Here is a 19,241-nt window from a genome sequence, read left to right on the forward strand (position 1 = left end):
CATTCTGGGCACCAATAATGTGAAGGATAAACCCCAAATAGTATGTACTGGCTGCATACTAATTATGTATTTAAGGATTTTGTACCGGAACATGAGAAGATGAAACTGACAGATCAGAAAAGCCAATGTAGCAGTGATATACACAATCAATGAAGAAGAGACATGGCAGGGACAAAGACATGTCATATGTGTGCATGCACAAGGACAAATAATAAATACTTTAGGCTTCGTAGGAAGCCATGTTTCTGCTCGAGCTCTTCAGCTTTCCTACTATAGCCCCAGAGGAGCATTAGTCAATGTGTAAACAAATGAGCATGGCTGTGTGTCAATAATACTTTATTCATAAATGCACACAGAGGAAGTGATTTGCCCTGTGGCTGAGGGTTGTCTTAACTCTGGTCTAGAGTTTAGGGGAATGATAACATGGCAAAAAACAGTAGATCAGGCCAATAGGCTAGGCATATTTGTAGTAGAAAATAAAGCAAAATCACAAATATAATCTCAAAATTGTTAAGTAGTTACAGTGGCTCGAAAAATTTTCACAGAAATCTATCTATTCCTCTCTGAAAATGCCAAATATTTAGGATAATGTATTTTTTTACCTGTGTAACGTGGATCACTTCTCTTTGCTTTCTGTGAATGCAGGCTTAACCCTTGAAAGAATATGTCAGTGCACTTAAAGAAGGATATTAACATGAATGAAAGCACACATATGCTCAGTAACTTAAACAGATGTCATGTAAGCAGTTTATTGAAATTTTTTACTGAATTGCTTTTTGAATCCAGTGAGTGTTTATGAAGACCATGCCACAAATCAAATCATTGAATGGTTGTTATGTAGTATATAAACTAACCCAGAAAACACAGATGAGTTGTGTGAGAATTGAGGAAATTATTAAAACCAATACTCTAAGGCACAGAAATGCTATTATTCTATAGTGGAAATCCTCCTAGGAGGATGTTAGGGGAGAAAGGTTTTATGAATTCTTTGCTGTTTTCTGTATAGAAAGCACATTCCTTCTCTCAGGAAGCAAGTAATAGCATTTTTAAACAAGGGCTTATTGAACATGATATAATAGTAAATGAAGCAAAGGGGAAGAGGATTTAGGAAACCTTGCTGATTTCAGATGTAGTGGAGGTTGAAACCCAGATATCATTAAGACCTGACTGTGTGAGAAAACGGTATGATCAAATGTCAATAAAATGCGGCTCACAAACTTAGGAGTAGGAAGGGGGATTGAGACAGAGACTCTGACAATAACTGTAATCCGTTGGATCTGGGGAGACAGCTCCAGCTTTTAAAAATGTGCTATAATGTTGTTTTATTACTCTATGACCAAACAATAGGTAGAATAGTCAATGAATTTGTTCAAATAGTAGTGGACATTCGAGTCAGTGTGGTGGGGTTCTTCAAAGAGCTGATTTTGGGGGTCGTTTTTTTTATTTCACTGCCCAGAATATGTTAAAGACAATGTAATGAATGCAAGATGATAGCAATGTAGTTCACTCATTTTTATCCCATTTTTGCCTTCTTCGCATCATCTGAATCAGTTTTCTTTTTTGATTTGTCTTGGGGTATGCTGTTGTTGTTGTTGTGTTGTTGTTTTGTTTTCTTTCTATAGTCAACCAGGGAAACAAATTGCCTCTTTCGTGCTAAAGCCCACCATCTCATTAAATTGGAGGACCACATCTTCAATTTTTTAGCTGGGTAGTTTGAAGGTCTGTCTAGAATGAACCTGCCATTATCTGATCTCTTAATGGCATCATTCAGGGGAAGAGATTACTGAAACGTGTTATTAACATAAAAAATAGCTCACTCACTCCATTTTTTAAATAGGATACTAAATCCCTTTTCACCATCACGAACAAAATAGAAAATATGACTCAATTAGTTTGCAGCAGTAAAGGTAGAGGGTCAGATGAGTAATCTTAATGAAAGAGGAACGCAATAGAAGAGCATGAGCAGGGAAGACAGTAAACTTTTGATTCCATTCTTGGCACATTTTCTGTATAAGTAATGTTTCTTTTCCTGTATTACCCCTAGTCCCTCCTGGCCTTCTTCTTAGGTGACAAGCTAATACGTTATACTACACAGTGCCAGTGACTAATAATACCTTTAATGTTCTTTTACTCTAGAGGATATTTGCATTAAGGGGAGACTCTGTGGGCCTAATATAAAATAACACATCTCTAAAAGAAGAAGTTCTATAATTTGGTCAGCCCAATGGGAATTTATATATATAAAGAGGATAAAACCTCTTCTAATCACCTTTTGCTGACTGATATCTATTCTGCATATGTATAAATACAGCATTGAATAACTGAATCAATGCCTATGCTATGTTAGAATCATCACTTTTGTATTAGCATAAATTCATTGTATAAAATACTGGCTTTGATTACAACACTTCATATAATATATATATATATATACGTATATATATATAATATATTTGATGATATTCATTCTAAATCTTAACCTTATGCTTACAGATAAGTGTAGCTACTACCCGTCATTAAAGAAGCTTCTTTTATATTCTTTACTCTTTCTTTTTACAGTTCAGTCTTTATCTCCCCCATTCACCCTCTGCTTGTTCCACATCCCATCCCTCCTCCCCCATCTCCAAGAGGATGTCCCCACCTCTCAAACCCCTCCCCCAAGCCACTAGACCTCCTCACTCCCTGGGGCCTCAAGTCTCTTGAGGGTTAGTTACATCTTCTCTCACCGAGTCAAGACCCAGCAATCCTCTGCTGTATATATGTTGGGAGCCTCATCTCAGCTGCTTGGTTGGTGGCTCAGTGCCTGAGCAATCTCAGGGGTCCATGTTAGTTGAGACTGCTGGCCTTCCTATAGGGTGGCCCTCCTCCTCAGATTCTTTCAGTTTTTCCCTAATTCAACCTCAGGGGTCACCAGCTTCTGTCCATTGGTTGGGTGTAAATATCTGCATTTGACTCTTTCAGCTGCTTTTTTGGGCCTTTCAGAGGGCAGCTATGCTAAACTCCTGTTTGTAAGCATACCATAGCCTCAGTAATAGTGCCAGGCCTTGGGGCTTCCTCGTGAGCTGGAACTCACTTTGGGCCTGTCACTAGACCTCCTTTCCCTCAGGCTCTTCTCCATTTTTGTCCCTGCAGTTCTTTCAGACAGGACCAATTCTGGGTCAGAGGTTTTGACTGTGGGATGGCATAGATGAAATGTCCTACAGTGGGGAGAGGGAACTTGTGGAGTCCACCTCCAGTAGAAAGAAAGGGCATCAAGTGGAGGGTTGGGATTGCCATACCACAGTCAAAAGAAGCTTCTTTTTACAGCAAATGCAAACCATTTCATTTTGTTTCTGTAGCCATTTCTAAGACTTTTACATCAAGCTTCCTGCTATTTTGGCTCTCATTTTTCTGTCCACCCATTCACAATGTTCATGGATCTATAGATGGAGGAGCAATAGAGCTAAGAGATTGTAGGTTCCACAGAATCTCTTGATGTCTGCATTGTTTTTGGTTGTGAAGGAACAGACTTTTTAAAATATTCTATGCCTATCTCTTTTTCCATCCTCTTTCTCTACTGATAGCTTTGAGTGTTTAATTACTGGATTATGTACTGTTTTATGTTTCATTATTCTTCATTATGAACATTTTGACAGATAAGTTAAATTATTTATTTTCTTATACTAGTGTCTTTTTTTGAATGTTCTCTCTAACACTTAGTATTGATCTCATTGAATGCTTGTAATCATTCTTTCGAAGGAGTTTCCATTATCAAGTTGTTTTAAGAAATCTTGGGTTTTGAGGAAAGCCAAATAAGATGATTTCTATATTTAGTGTAATAACTACATATTGTTAATCTCCAGAGAAATCACAGCTTTTTTCAACTTTGATTTTCTAAGGGAGAATCTCAGGACAAGTGAATTGTAGAACATGCTTCAACACAATTGACGTTGATATTAGTCACTACTATAGCATGGATGGAGTGTCAAGTGTAATTTGGAAGTCCCCGTAAGAGGTAGGAAATTGAACATTCAGAAATATCTTTTCTTTTAACTTAGGCCTAGTATCCAAATGTTTCCTATTTGTTTTCCTTTATAGGTAAACCTGCATCTTCTTCTATATTTCACAAATGACTCAAGTATTAAAAGATTGACTGTCAGGTTGTGACATGGGTGGAAACTAGTAGATAAGGCTTTATTGAAGGTCATTAAGTTGTTAGATCTTTAACCTTGAACATTATTGTATGATTATGGCCTGTCACAGTACCAAACCCTGTTAAGGATACAGTTATAGGAGAAATCCTTATATATTATTGGTGTAATGAAAATAGTGCATGACACCATATCTCGAAAGAAATAAAAATTTAAAATAGTGTGATATTGTTTGTTTTCAATGTCCCAAGACAATTAGGTAGTTATTGGTATTCTTTTAATCTATTTTATTTCTATTTTCTACAAGAATAAAAAAACAAGAATAAATTAGGAAACAACTTGCATATCTCATAAACCAACCAGAGAGAGAGAAGATTAGCATTGGAAAGTGGAATTTACCCAGTTTTCAGATAAAACAAGGATTTTTGACTATGCTGTGCTCCTAAGTAATGTCTTGAAATAGATACCATATGGCAAAATGGTATCTGCACTCGAATTGACTCCTAACTATAAGGGCTATTGTCTTTTGTTCCATTTAATTATCAATAATATAATATAGAGTCCTTATCTCTCTTGTATAACCAATATTGTCTATGCTATTTACTCAAAATACAGACTTTATATCATGTCTAACTGCTTTTAATTATTTGTTACTTTTAGATGTCATGAAAACACTAATGGTCCAAGTGAAGGAGTGTCAAGGAAGGGAAGATTGAATACTCTGTTATAAGGGGTTAATAGGGGAATTGTAAAATGGGAAAGGTTAAACTGGAGTGGAGCGGAGAACAAGGGAGAGGAAAGAATACTAGGAAGGAGAATTTTCAATAGAGATTTCAAAAATGTAATATGGAAACAAAGTGCTGTCAAAGTTTCCTAAAATATATGCACACATAAGGAGTTAAAATGGAACTACTGTATAATCAGACAAAAATATTCCTCCTGGACACCATGGGATAACAAAAATTCAGTGACTTCTTTTGAATTTGTTGGACATTATGATCTCTTAATAGTAAGACCCTATTGCTGAAGCCACCACATATTTGAGTCATAGAATATAGAGACATTAAACTGACTTAAAAAGTTGACCCTTCCTGTCTAGCTATCAGAGTGATGGAAGTTATCATACAGGCAACTAAAGGAGAAAAGTAATTATCTATTTTACTCAGCTGTGAATCCTGTTAATTACAATAATTATTGACCTGGCAAGACATGCAAAAGTGGCATGAACATCATGGGAGGAAACAGCTACTTTTTGCATGGATTTATGTCCCATCCACAAGATGGGACCCATACCTGGAACTCTTATTGATCTAATGGTCATAGTGTTAAAACAACTCCCAATGATCGATTGCTGTGCTATAGATCATTGCACTTCAGAGATGATCATATTTGTAGTAGTGATTAAACACAATGACCCACAATTGGACAAGGTGCATAGTATATTAGATGGCAGAACACTAAATTGCCAAGGCTCAGGGACCATTGCAGAATAAGTTCCAGAAGAAATATAAAAATCAGACACAGCAGGATGTACGTGTGTGTTTGTGTGTGTGTGTGTGTGTGTGTGTGTGTGTGTGTGTGTGTGTGTTGTGAAAGCTTGCTCAAGGCCTGTGCAAGCCAAAGATAGCCCAAAAGGTAGAAGAGAGAAGGAAGTTGAGCATGAAGCCCCAAGATTCCCTAATATGTTAACCATTTTTCAGTGGAAGAGAGCAACAAAAATTGGCCAAGATGGGAACAAAAAAGGACACAAAAATTAAGTGGGTATTGACAGGAGACATGGAGCATCTGGGTAAGGGAGGGTGAATATAAACAAAACACAGTGTACTAACTTTTCAAAGAAATGTACTAAATTATGATGAAACATGGCTGGACCAATGGGCCTTGTTCTTGTAGAGGACCAGCATTTCAGCACCCACTTCACACAGCTGACCACCTTCTGCAACTCAAGCTTCAATATATCAACCTCCCTATTCATTTATTATGTACTTGTGTACACACACTTGCCCCCCCCAGTAATAAATAAATAGGCATGAATTTTAGAAGGAGGGAAACATGGGAGTAGTTGGATGGAAGAGAAGTAAATATGTTACTCATAAGAAATTGTCAAACAATAAATACATAAAACAAAGATAGATGTGCTATTTGACCCATCTATACCATTGCTGAGTATGGACCAAAAGGGCTCCAAGTCAACATATTCCAGAGACATTTGTCCATCAATCTTTACTGTAGCACTATTTATAATCCCTAAGTTAAGGAACCCACCTAGGTGTCCAATAACAAATCAGAGAATAATCATGTCTACACAATAAAATATCTTTCAGTCATAATGAATGACATTATTTTGTTTGCAGGTCAAGAGATAATTCTGACACTAGAGGGTAGGTACATCCTGTGCTTTAGAATTTTTCTGCCTTCAGTAGTGTAGTTATTTTAGCTAGAAAACAGTGGGGGTTCTTTGAATTTCCAGTTACAAATGCAACCTTCTCTCAGAGAAAAAAGGTGAGGTTTGATGCAGTAGAAAGAGTTTTGAAAGGCTAGAGGACTGGAGAATCTGTTATTAAACCCTCTCAGTTTTACTCTTGGGATGTCTAGCTCAATGCTCTCCTGTCCAGAAGTGCAAATGAGAGTGTGGAAGTCTGCTGCTGCTGCTGCTGCTGCTCTAAATGGTTAACCTCTGCTGTTTCCTTAAGTGGGCCAGGAATGTGTTAGAGGTTCCCATCCATTCTTTCATGTAAATGTTGCTTGACTGGTAATCTTAATGCTCTGTCACTGGATCTCTGACAACTAGCTTGTGCCTCTTCTTCAGCCAGGGGGAAACAATAAAAGCTGCAGCAAAGAAAATGCAGCTGACAATCAATGGAAATATTACTCATATCCTTCAGTTCTAAGTTGTTTACACAAGGCTTTGGATGATTATTAATTTCTTATGTAACCTTGGCAGAGTGGGAATTTTTAATAAAAAAACAACCTAATTTTAATGACTTCGCTGATACAAAAAAAAAGTATTTTCCTCAAAGAAATAGAAAGGGAGGGAGAGAAGAGAAGGAGCAAACGAAAGGCTAGTAGGCAAGAGTAGAATAGTAAAGTAAGACAGATCTCTGCCCAAAGGAAGAGAACTGTAAGTTGTAAGTTAAAGAGCAGTATTGAGGACAGCTCCATTTTCTCTGTTATTTGGACTTGAGAATGGGGAGAGGGAGAGGAAAAACACAGAGGTTTTGATCACACTGTGTAATCACGGAGATGTTGGTGCCCTTCTACCAAGGCAACAACAACAATAACAACAACAGCAACAACAACAACAGAAACAACAACAGCAACAACAACAACAGCAACAACAACAGAAACAACAATAGCAGCAACAACAACAACAGAAACAACAACAGCAGCGACAACAACAGCAACAACAACAACAACAGCAACAACCCTCCCCCGCAAAAAGCAAGCCTGCATACGTCCTCTGATTTCTAAAAGAAACACAAAAATCTGAAATTGGTGCAGAATATGTATTTACTCTTTGATCAAAGAAGGGAGGAAAACCTATTTGCTACCTATTATATCGGTGTAAATTTATAATGTTTATGAAAGCATGAGACAAAAGCCTAAAGATAATGTAGGTTTAGCTCTGAGATCTTTGGAGCATCTTTTCTGGGAAAGAACCCCTGGACCTCAGTTGCTACTTCTGTCTTTGTTCTTAGTGGTCCTCAGTTCTCATCAGGGAGAGGCAAATGATTCTCTGTTTAGAATTTAAACTATCCCCTGTGTTCTGTCTGGGCCCAGCCAATTCACTGTCAGCATGGGGTCATGGCTATAACTCTGTTGGAACATGTGATACTTCTCCTAGAGTTTAATTTCCAGAAAATCATATAGACATTGAACTTTTTTATTATTTCCAAATGGTTCTGTGCTGGTCTAATGAACTGACTTAGAAAACAATTAAAGAGAGTTAATGGGAATGACGTTGTGAGAAGTGTAAAAAGTTTAGTATTTTCTAAACCAGTGTGGGATTCTCTTTACCTTAATTGGATATTTGTTTTGAGAAAGGAGGAAAAAGGCAGAGAATAAGGTTATTATGGCCATATAAAGTTAACATATAAAAATCCAGTTGACCAAGAGGAAGGCTTACAAACATAGCTTCCAGATCAACTAAATTCCACTGGTACACTTGAGTGTCTAAAGGTGACCCATGGTCCATTATTATTTTTTATTAATCATTTTATTAGTTACATTTCAAATGATAGCCCCCTTCCAGGTTAACCCTCCTTACCCCCCATCCCATCCCCCCTTTCCTCATCTCCTTTGCTTCTGTGAGGGTGCTCTTCTACCCACATTCCCACCCCTACCTTACAGCTCTAGTATCCCCCTATGCTAGGGCATCAAACCTCCACAGGAATAAAGGCCTCCCATCCCATTGATGTCAGATAAGGCCATCCTCTGATATATATGTATGTATATCTATATCTATATCTATATCTATATCTATATCTATATCTATATCTATATCTATATCTATATCTATATCTATATCTATATCTATATCTATATCTATCTAATCTCTCTCTATATATATATATATATATATATATATATATATATCAATGAATCCCTCCATGTATATATACTTTGGTTAGTGGTTTAGTCTCTGGGAGCTCTGCATGGTCTGGTTAGTTAATATGGTTCTTCCTATGGGGTTTCCACTCCTTCAGTCCTTGCCCTAGCTCTTCCCATGGCCCATTATAATACACAGCTCTGGGTAGAAATGTAAGGTGCTACAAATATATCATGTATAACTGTGTGAAACTATGTATAATAGAGCATGCTACATGCCTATGTTATAAAGTTGAGCCCAAGGCCCATGTAATGTAATAGAAGAATACCAAGTCTGTCCAGCATGGTATTTGAGCTGCCCATCTCTTTTGTCATTGCAGAAGCTTGGTTTTGACCTTGGAAGTGTATCTTTAGATAAACTGTCCTGTTTCTATTGGCAACTGTGTATCCCTTCTTAGCTCCTTCTTCTGGAACATAAAGAACCTTTATTTATCTCTGCTAGAGGAACGCTTTGACTCAAACACTAGCCATCTAGCATATTAGAATATAACCTTGAATTTGTTCTGGGAACCCAAGTTCCACCAAGAATCCAGCCATATGGTCCAGTCCTTCCGTGCACCTCTAGGTTTTGTCTTTTTGTTCCCAGGAACAATTTTATCCACTAATTCTAGACAGCCACTGAACATAACAGAAAGAGAATAACGTCATGTTTTAAGGTACCTCTTTTCAGACTATTTAAATTTACACTGAGAATCATTCATTTTTTTCTTTCATTTCAAACATAATCCGCTAAGCCATTTACAATTAACCTGTCAATTTCCCTGCCAAATGAAGACTGGATCTCATCTTCTTGATGCTATTGCAGTATCCTTATGAAAATACCAAATGCATTTATTGATGTGAGAATTGTTCTTTGATGTGTACACAAAGAGTAGTTGATATGATAAATTAGTCATTGTTATAAACACTTGTGCAAGATACCTTCAATATCTCCATACACAACTAAAACAGGCCACAGGTTTTGGGCTCCAAATTGAGAATTGAGGAATGAAGGTACAGCACCCAGTTCTATGTTTAAAGTCCATACCTCAGACAACCCAAATGATCAGCCTTTCATTGTTTGTCTCATTGAAAAGGAATTTTTTCATTCCATTCATTTACATCTCAAATGATATCCCATTTCCCGGTTACCATACCCCAATCCCACATCCTACATCTGGCCACACCCCTCCACTTTGCCTATATGAAAGTGCTCCCCCACCCACCCACACTGTCTTGCTCCACTGCTCCAGCACCCCACTACACTGGGTCATCGAGCCTCCCTGGGACCAAGGGCCTCCCCTCCTACTGCTGTCAGGCAAGGCCATTCTCTGCTGCATATGTATCTGGTGCCACGGGTCCCTCCAGGTACACTCCTTGGTTGGTGGTCTAGACTCTGGGAGCACAGGGTGATCCAATGCTGATGTTGTTCTTCCTATGGGGTTGCAATCTCCCTCACCTTCTCCAGTCCTTCCACCAGCTACATGACTAGGATCTCTGAGCTCAGTCTGATGGTGAGCTCCAAGCATCCACATTTGCATTGGTCAGTTGCTGGTCAGACTTCTTGGATAGACCACACTTGGTTCCTGTTAGCAAGCACCTCTTGACCACAGCAAAAATGTTGGGTTTGGTGTCCGGAGACATGATGGATTCCCAGGTGACGCAGACCATGGTTGGCCCTCCCTTTAGTCTCTGTTTCAATTTTTTTTTGTTCCTGTTCTTTGACCAAGTAGGTGGTCTCAACAGGTTCTCTCTCCACCAATTCTGCACATTTTGGCTCAAATAATCCCCATTGGATGGTGGGAGCCTCACATTTCTGTGGTGTCTGGGACCCTCCGGTGGCTATCTCCAGTTCCTCATCCTCCTGCTACATATTTTTATTCAATTTCCTGACCCTCTGTATCTCTCTCACATCTCTTTCAGTTCCTGACACTGCCACCCTTATTTTCTTCCCCCTCCTTTCTCCCTTTGTGGTGCCCCAATCCCTCTACACCCCCCACAATCATCCTGTTTCCCAATCAATGCAGGACTGAAGTATCCACACCCTGGTCTTCCTCAGAAGCTCCACATGGTCTGTGGGTTGAATCATTTGTGTTGTGAGCTTTTGGACTAATATTCACTTACTAGTAAGTACATACCATGTGTGTTCTTTTGTGTCTGGGATACCTAACTCAGGATGATATTTTCTAGTTCCATCCATTTGCCTGTGAATTTCATGAAGTCATTGTTTTTTAATAGCTATGTAGTACTCGATTGTATCTATGTACCACATTGTCTGTATCCATTCCTCTGTTGAAGGGCATCTGGGTTCTTTCCAGCTTCTGGCTATTATAAACAATGCTGCTATGAACATAGTGGAGAATGTATCCTTGTTATATGTTGGAGCATCTTTTGGGTATATGCCCAAGATAGGTATAGCTGGGTCCTCAGGTAGAATTATTTCCAATGTTCTTAGCACCCGACAGACTGATTCAACAGTGGTTTTACCAGTTTCCTATCCACCAGCAATGGAGGAGTGTTCCTCTTTCTCCATATCCTTGCCAACATCTGCTGTCACCTGCGGTTTTGATCTTAGCCATTTTGACTGGTGTGAGGGGGAATCTCAGGGTCATTTTGATTTGCATTTCCCTGATGACTAAGGATGTTGAACATTTCAAGTGTTTCTCAGCCATGCAAGATTCCTCTGCTGAGAATTCTCTAATTAGCTCTGCACTCCACTTTTTAATAGGGTTATTTGGTTCTCTGGAGTCTACATTCTTGAGTTATTTGCATATTTTGCATATTAGCCCTCTATTGGATGTAGGACTGGTAAACTGTCTTTTCCCAATCTGCGGATTGCTGTTTTGTCCTATGGACAGTATCCTTTGCTTTACAGAAGCTTTTCAATTTTATGAGGTCCCATTTGTCGATTCTGGATGTTAGAGCATAAGCCATTGGTGTTCTGTTCCGGAAATTTTCCACTGTGCCTATGTGTTCAAGGCTCCTCCCCACTTTCTCTTCTATTACTTTCAGTGAATGCCATTTTATGTGGAGGTCCTTGATCCACTTGGAATTGAACTTTGTACAAGAAGATAAGAATGGATCAATTTGAATTTTTCTACATGCAGACTGCTCGTTGAACCAGCACCATTTATTGAAATTGTTTTATTTTCTCTATTGGATGGTTTTAGTTTTTTTGTCAAATATCAAGTGAACATAGGTATGTGAGTTCTTTTCTGGGTCTTCAATTCTATTCCATTGCTCTACTTGCCTGTCTCTGTACAAATATCATGCAGTTTTTATCACTATTACTCTATAATACAGAAAACAGGGATGGTTACTCCCCCCAGAAGTTCCTTTATTATGGAGAATAGTTTTCACTATCCTAAATTATTGTTTTTCAAAATGAATTTGAGATTTGCTTTTTCTAACTCTATGAAGAATTGAGTTGGAATTTTGATAGGAATTGGATTGTACCTGTAGAAAGATTTTGGTAAGATGGCCATTTTTACTATATTAATCCTGTCAATTCATGAGCATGGGAGATCTTTCCATCTTTTGAAGTCTTACACAATTTCTTTCTTTAGGGATTTGAAATTCTTGTCATACAGATCTTTCACTTGCTTCTTAGAGTCACATCAAGATATTTTATATTATTTGTGACTATTGTAAAGGGTGTTGTTTCCATAATTTATTTTATTTTATTTTATTTTATTTTTTTTATTAACTTGAGTATTTCTTATATACATTTCGAGTGTTATTCCCTTTCTCGGTATCCGGGCAAACATCTCCCTCCCCCCTCCCCTTCCTTATGGGTGTTCCCCTCCCAACCCTCCCCCCTTTGCCGCCCTCCCCCCACCAGTCTAGTTCACTGGGGGTTCAGTCTTAGCAGGACCCAGGGCTTCCCCTTCCACTGGTGCTCTTACTAGGATATTCATTGCTACCTATGAGGTCAGAGTCCAGGGTCAGTCCACGTATAGTCTTTAGGTAGTGGCTTAGTCCCTGGAAGCTCTGGTTGCTTGGCATTGTTGTACATATGGGGTCTCGAGCCCCTTCAAGCTCTTCCAGTTCTTTCTCTGATTCCTTCAACGGGGGTCCTATTCTCAGTTCAGTGGTTTGCTGCTGGCATTCGCCTCTGTATTTGCTGTATTCTAGCTGTGTCTCTCAGGAGCGATCTACATCCGGCTCCTGTCTGCCTGCACTTCTTTGCTTCATCCATCTTGTCTCATTGGGTGGCTGTATATGTATGGGCCACATGTGGGGCAGGCTCTGAATGGGTGTTCCTTCAGTCTCTGTTTTAATCTTTGCCTCTCTCTTCCCTGCCAAGGGTATTCTTGTTCCCCTTTTAAAGAAGGAGTGAAGCATTCACATTTTGATCATCTGTCTTGAGTTTCATTTGTTCTAGGCATCTAGGGTAATTCAAGCATTTGGGCTAATAGCCACTTATCAGTGAGTGCATACCATGTATGTCTTTCTGTAATTGGGTTAGCTCACTCAGGATGATGTTTTCCAGTTCCAACCATTTGCCTACGAATTTCATAAAGTCGTTGTTTTTGATAGCTGAGTAATATTCCATTGTGTAGATGTACCACATTTTCTGTATCCATTCCTCTGTTGAAGGGCATCTGGGTTCTTTCCAGCTTCTGGCTATTATAAATAAGGCTGCGATGAACATAGTGGAGCACGTGTCTTTTTTATATGTTGGGGCATCTTTTGGGTATATGCCCAAGAGAGGTATAGCTGGATCCTCAGGCAGTTCAATGTCCAATTTTCTGAGGATCCTCCAGACTGATTTCCAGAATGGTTGTACCAGTCTGCAATCCCACCAACAATGGAGGAGTGTTCCTCTTTCTCCACATCCTCGCCAGCATCTGTTGTCCCCTGAGTTTTTGATCTTAGCCATTCTCACTGGTGTGAGGTGAAATCTCAGGGTTGTTTTGATTTGCATTTCCCTTATGACTAAAGATGTTGAACATTTCTTTCTCAGAACTTTTGTCCTTTGAGTAGAGGAAGGCTACTGATTTGTTTGAGTTAATTTTATATTAAGCCACTTTGCTGAAGTTGTTTATCAGCTGTACTAGCTCTTGGGTAGAATTTTTGGAGTCACTTATGTATACTATCCTCCGATCTACAAATAGTGATACCTTGACTGCCTCCCTCCAATTTGTGTCTCTGTAATCTCTTTTTGTTGTCTAATTGCTCTGTCTAGAATTTCAAGTACCATCTTAGGGTTTCTCTTCTTGCACAAACATCATGACCAAGAAGCAAGTTGGGGAGGAAAGGGTTCATTCAGCTTACACTTCCACATTGCTGTTCATCACTAAAGGAAGTCAGGACTGGAACTCAAGCAGGTCAGGAAGCAGGAGCTGATGGAGAGGCTATGGAAGGATGTTACTGGCTTGCTTCTCCTGTCTTGCTCATCTTGCTTTCTTATAGAACCCAAGGCCACCAGTCCAGGGATGGCACCACCCACAGTGGGCTGGATCCTACCACCTTGACCACTAATGGAGAAAATGCCTTACATCTGGGCCTCATGAAGGCATTTCCACAACTGAGGCTCCTTTTCTGTGACAATTTATTTATTCTGTGTCCCTTTCTTGACAGTTTATGTCAAGTTGACACATAAAACTAGCCAGTACAAGTACTATGTTGAATAAATAGGGAAAGAGTGGTGGGCAGCCTTTTCTAGTCCCTAATTTTTGTTAGGTTGCTTTAAGTTTCTTTCCATTTAGTTTGATTTGGTACTGGTTTGCTGTATATTATGTTTAGATATACACCTTGAATTCCTGAAGTCTCCAATACTTTTAACATGAGTGGATGTTGTATTTTGTCAAAGGCTTTTTCAGCATCTAATAAGATGATCATGTGGTTTTTTTCTTTGAGTTTCTTTATATAGTGGATTACATTGATGAATTTCTATATATGAAGCCATCCTTGCATTTCTGCAATGATCCGTACTTGATCATGGTGAACGATCATTTTGCTGTGTTCTTGGATTCTATTTGCAAGAATTTTATTGAGTATTTTGCATCAATATTCATAAGAGAAATTGGCCTGAAACTCTCTTTCTTTGTTGGGTGTTTTTGTGTTTTAAGTATCAGTATAACTGTGGCTTCATAGAAAAATTGAGTAGTGTTTCTTTTGTTTCAATTTTATGGAAGAGTTTGAGGAGTATTGGTATTAGATCTTCTTGGGATGTCTGATATCTGATAGCATTCTGCACTAAAATCATCTGTTTTGGTTTCGAGACTTCTTTTTTTTTATTATTAACTTGAGTATTTCTTATATACATTTCGAGTGTTATTCCCTTTCCCAGTTTCCGGGCAAACATCCCCCTCCCCCCTCCCCTTTCTTATCGGTGTTCCCCTCCCCACCCTCCCCACATTGTCCCCCTCCCCCCAAAAGTTTAGTTCACTGGGGGTTCAGTCTTAGCAGAACCCAGGGCTTCCCCTTCCACTGGTGCTCTTACTAGGATATTCATTGCTACCTATGAGGTCAGAGTCCAGGGTCAGTCCATGTATAGTCTTTAGGTAGTGGCTTAGTCCCTGGAAGCTCTGGTTGCTTGGCATTGTTGTACATATGGGGTCTCAAGCCCCTTCAAGCTCTTCCAGTTCTTTCTCTGATTCCTTCAACGGGGGTCCTATTCTCAGTTCAGTGGTTTGCTGCTGGTATTCGCCTCTGTATTTGCTGTATTCTGGCTGTGTCTCTCAGGAGCGATCTACATCCGGCTCCTGTCGGTCTGCACTTCTTTGCTTCATCCATCTTGTCTAATTGGATGGCTGTATATGCATGGGCCACATGTGGGGCAGGCTCTGAATGGGTGTTCCTTCAGTCTCTGTTTTAATCTTTGCCTCTCTCTTCCCTGCCAAGGGTATTCTTGTTCCCCTTTTAAAGAAGGAGTGAATGGTTTCGAGACTTCTAATGAATGCTTCTATTCTATTTCCTTGGGTGATTATGGGGCTGTTAGATGGTTTATCTGATCCTGATTTAACTTTGGAACCTGGCATCTGTCTATGAAATCACCCATTGCATCCAGGTTTCCTAATTTTGTTGATTACGGACATTTGTAGTAGGACCTGATTATTTTTTGGATTCCCTAAGTTTCTCTTGTTTTGTCTCCCTTTTTGTTCATGATTTTTTAAAATTTGGATACTATTTCTGTGCCCTCTGCTTAATCTGGCTAAAAGTTTAACTGTTTAACTATCGTGTTGATTTTATCAAACTAGCTCTTGGTTTTATTCTTTTTTTTAAATTTTTTTAATTTTTTAATTTTTTAATTTTTTTATTAACTTGAGTATTTCTTATATACATTTTGAGTGTTATTCCCTTTCCCTGTTTCCGAGCAAACATCCCCCTCCCCCCTCCCCTTCCTTATGGGTGTTCCCCTCCCCACCCTCCCCCCTTTGCCGCCCTCCCCCCAACAGTCTAGTTCACTGGGGGTTCAGTCTTAGCAGGACCCAGGGCTTCCCCTTCCACTGGTGCTCTTACTAGGATATTCATTGCTACCTATGAGGTCAGAGTCCAGGGTCAGTCCATGTATAGTCTTTAGATAGTGGCTTAGTCCCTGGAAGCTCTGGTTGCTTGGCATTGTTGTGCATATGGGGTCTCGAGCCCCTTCAAGCTCTTCCAGTTCTTTCTCTGATTCCTTCAACGGGGGTCCTATTCTCAGTTCAGTGGTTTGCTGCTGGCATTCGCCTCTGTGTTTGCTGTATTCTGGCTGTGTCTCTCAGGAGCGATCTACATCCGGCTCCTGTCTGCCTGCACTTCTTTGCTTCATCCATCTTGTCTAATTGGGTGGCTTTATATGTATGGGCCACATGTGGGGCAGGCTCTGAATGGGTGTTCCTTCAGTCTCTGTTTTAATCTTTGCCTCTCTCTTCCCTGCCAAGGGTATTCTTGTTCCCCTTTTAAAGAAGGAGTGAAGCATTCACATTTTGATCATCTGTCTTGAGTTTCATTTGTTCTAGGCATCTAGGATAATTCAAGCATTTGGGCTAATAGCCACTTATCAATGAGTGCATACCATGTATGACTTTCTGTGATTGGGTTAGCTCACTCAGGATGATATTTTCCAGTTCCAACCATTTGCCTATGAATTTCATAAAGTCATTGTTTTTGATAGCTGAGTAATATTCCATTGTGTAGATGTACCACATTTTCTGTATCCATTCCTCTGTTGAAGGGCATCTGGGTTCTTTCCAGCTTCTGGCTATTATAAATAAGGCTGCAATGAACATAGTGGAGCATGTGTCTTTGTTATATGTTGGGGCATCTTTTGGATATATGCCCAAGAGAGGTATAGCTGGATCCTCAGGCAGTTCAATGTCCAATTTTCATTGTTGGTGGGGTTGCAGACTGGTACAACCATTCTGGAAATCAGTCTGGAGGTTCCTCAGAAAATTGTTAATTCTTTTTATAGTTCTTTTTGTTTCTACTTAGTTGATTTCAGGCTTGAACTTGATTATTTCCTGCCTTCTACTCCTCTTGGGTGTATTTGCTTCTTTTTGTTCAAGAGCTTTAGGTGTGCTGTCAAGGTGCTAATGTATGCTCTCTCCAGTTTGTTTTTGGAGACACTCAGAGCTCCCAGTGTTCCTCTTAGCCCTGCTTTCATTGTGTTCCATAAGTTTGGGTATGTTGGCCTTCATTTTCATTGAATTCTAAAAAGTCTTTATTTCTTTATGTCTTCCCTGACCAAGTTATAATTGAGTCGATAGTTGTTCACCTTCCACGTGTATGTGGGATTTCTGCTATTGTTATTGCTAGTGAAGGTTAGCCTTAGTCTATGGTGGTCTAATAGAATACATTGGATTAATTCAATGTTCCTGTATCTGTTGAGGTTTGTTTGTTGTTTGAGTATATGGCCAATGTTTGAGAAGGTACCATGAGGTGCTAATAAGAAGATACAGTCTTTTGTTTTAGGGTGAAATGTTCTGTAGATATTTGTTAAATCCATGTGGTTCATGACTTCTTTTACTTTCACTATGTCTCTGTTGAGTTTCCTTTTCCATGATTTGTCCATTGGTGAGAGTGGGGTGTTGAAATATGCTACTATTATTGTGTAAGATTCAATGTGTACTTTGAGCTTTGGTTACTTTTCTTTCATAAATATGATTGTCCTTGCATTTGTGCATAGATATTCTGAATTGAGAATTCATCTTGGTAGATTTATCCTTTGATGTGTATAAAGTGTCCTCCCTTATTATTTTTTTTTGATGTTTTGTTTGAAAGTCGATTTTATTCAATATTAGAATGGCTACTCCAGCTTGTTTCTTGGGTCCATTTGCTTGGAAAAATTTTTCCCATCCTTTTACATTGAGGTAACGTCTGTCTTTGACCTTGAGATATGTTTCCCCTATGCAGCAAAATGCTGGGTCCTATTTATATGGCCAGTCTGTTAGCCTATGTCTTTTTATTGGGGAATTAAGTCTATTGATGTTGAAAGATATTAGGGACCAATGATTATTGCTTCCTGTTATTTTTATTGTTAGAGGTGGAAATATGTTTGTGTGTTCCTATTCTTTTGGGTTTGTTGTGAAAAGATTAATTTCTTGCTTTTTCTAGAGTGTAGTTTGCCTTATTGTGTTGGACTTTTCCTTCTATTATCCTCTGTAGGGTTGCATTTGTGGTAAGATACTATTTAAATTTGGTTTTGTCTTGTAATATCTTGTTTTCTCCATGTATAGTAATTGAGAATTTTGCTGGGTAAAGTAGCCTGAGCTGGCATTTTTGTTCTCTTAGGGTCTGTATCAAATCTGTCCAGAATCTTCTGGCTGTCATAGTCTCTGTTGAGAAGTTTAGTGTAATTCTGATATGTCTGTCTTTATATATTACATGACCTTTTGCCCTTACTGCTTTCAATATTCTTTTTAGTTCTGTGAATTTGGTGTTTTAATTATTATGTGATGAGAGGAATTTCTTTTCTGATGCCATCTGTTTGTTTTGTAGGCTTTTTGTATATTTATGGGCATATCTTTCTTCAGGTTAGGAAAGTTTTCTTCTGTAATTTGTTGAAGATGTTTGTTGGCCCTTTGAGTTTCAAATCTTCACTCTCTTCTATACCTATTATTCTCAGTTTCAGTCTTTTCATTTTGCTCTGGATTTCTTGAATGTTTTGAGACATATATATATATATTTTTTTTTCCTGGCTTTCCTGAAACTCACTCTGTAGACCAGACTGGCCTCAAACCTACAGAGATCAGACTGTATGTATATATATATATATATATATATATATATATATACATACACATATATATGTATATGTATATATGTGTATATATACATACATATTTGCATATATATAATTATTCCATCAGGTATTATATTGCATATTATGGAAAATTTTTACACCTGTGGAAATCTGCATTTTATGAAACTATGAGACAAAGGCCTATAGATAAAATGCAATATACATATATGTATTATATCAAATCAATCATAAATATTATCTATTTATGCATATTTTCTCAATTTTTCCCATATCCTCAGCTTGTAAATTCATGTATTGACATGGCACCAACTCTGGTAAAATTCTAGGTGATTTTA

At 38.7% G+C, this 19,241-nt stretch overlaps 1 protein-coding gene across 27 annotated transcripts in view; it reads left to right on the top strand.

The window, feature by feature from the left end:
* The window catches only part of Rtl4 (retrotransposon Gag like 4), a 410,686-nt gene that overhangs the window by 314,162 nt on the left and 77,283 nt on the right, over nt 1-19,241 (top strand). For 6 of the 27 annotated variants that reach the window (XM_063280485.1, XM_063280487.1, XM_063280476.1 and 3 more), the window contains one exon: nt 3,879-3,994. The exons of the other annotated variants lie outside the window; for them this stretch is intronic. The gene's annotated coding sequence lies outside the window, so the exon portion shown is untranslated. The remainder of the gene's footprint in view (nt 1-3,878; nt 3,995-19,241) is intronic. 27 annotated transcript variants of the gene reach the window in all.

This window comes from Rattus norvegicus, chromosome X, assembly GCF_036323735.1.
Source record: "Rattus norvegicus strain BN/NHsdMcwi chromosome X, GRCr8, whole genome shotgun sequence".
NCBI lineage: Eukaryota > Metazoa > Chordata > Mammalia > Rodentia > Muridae > Rattus > Rattus norvegicus.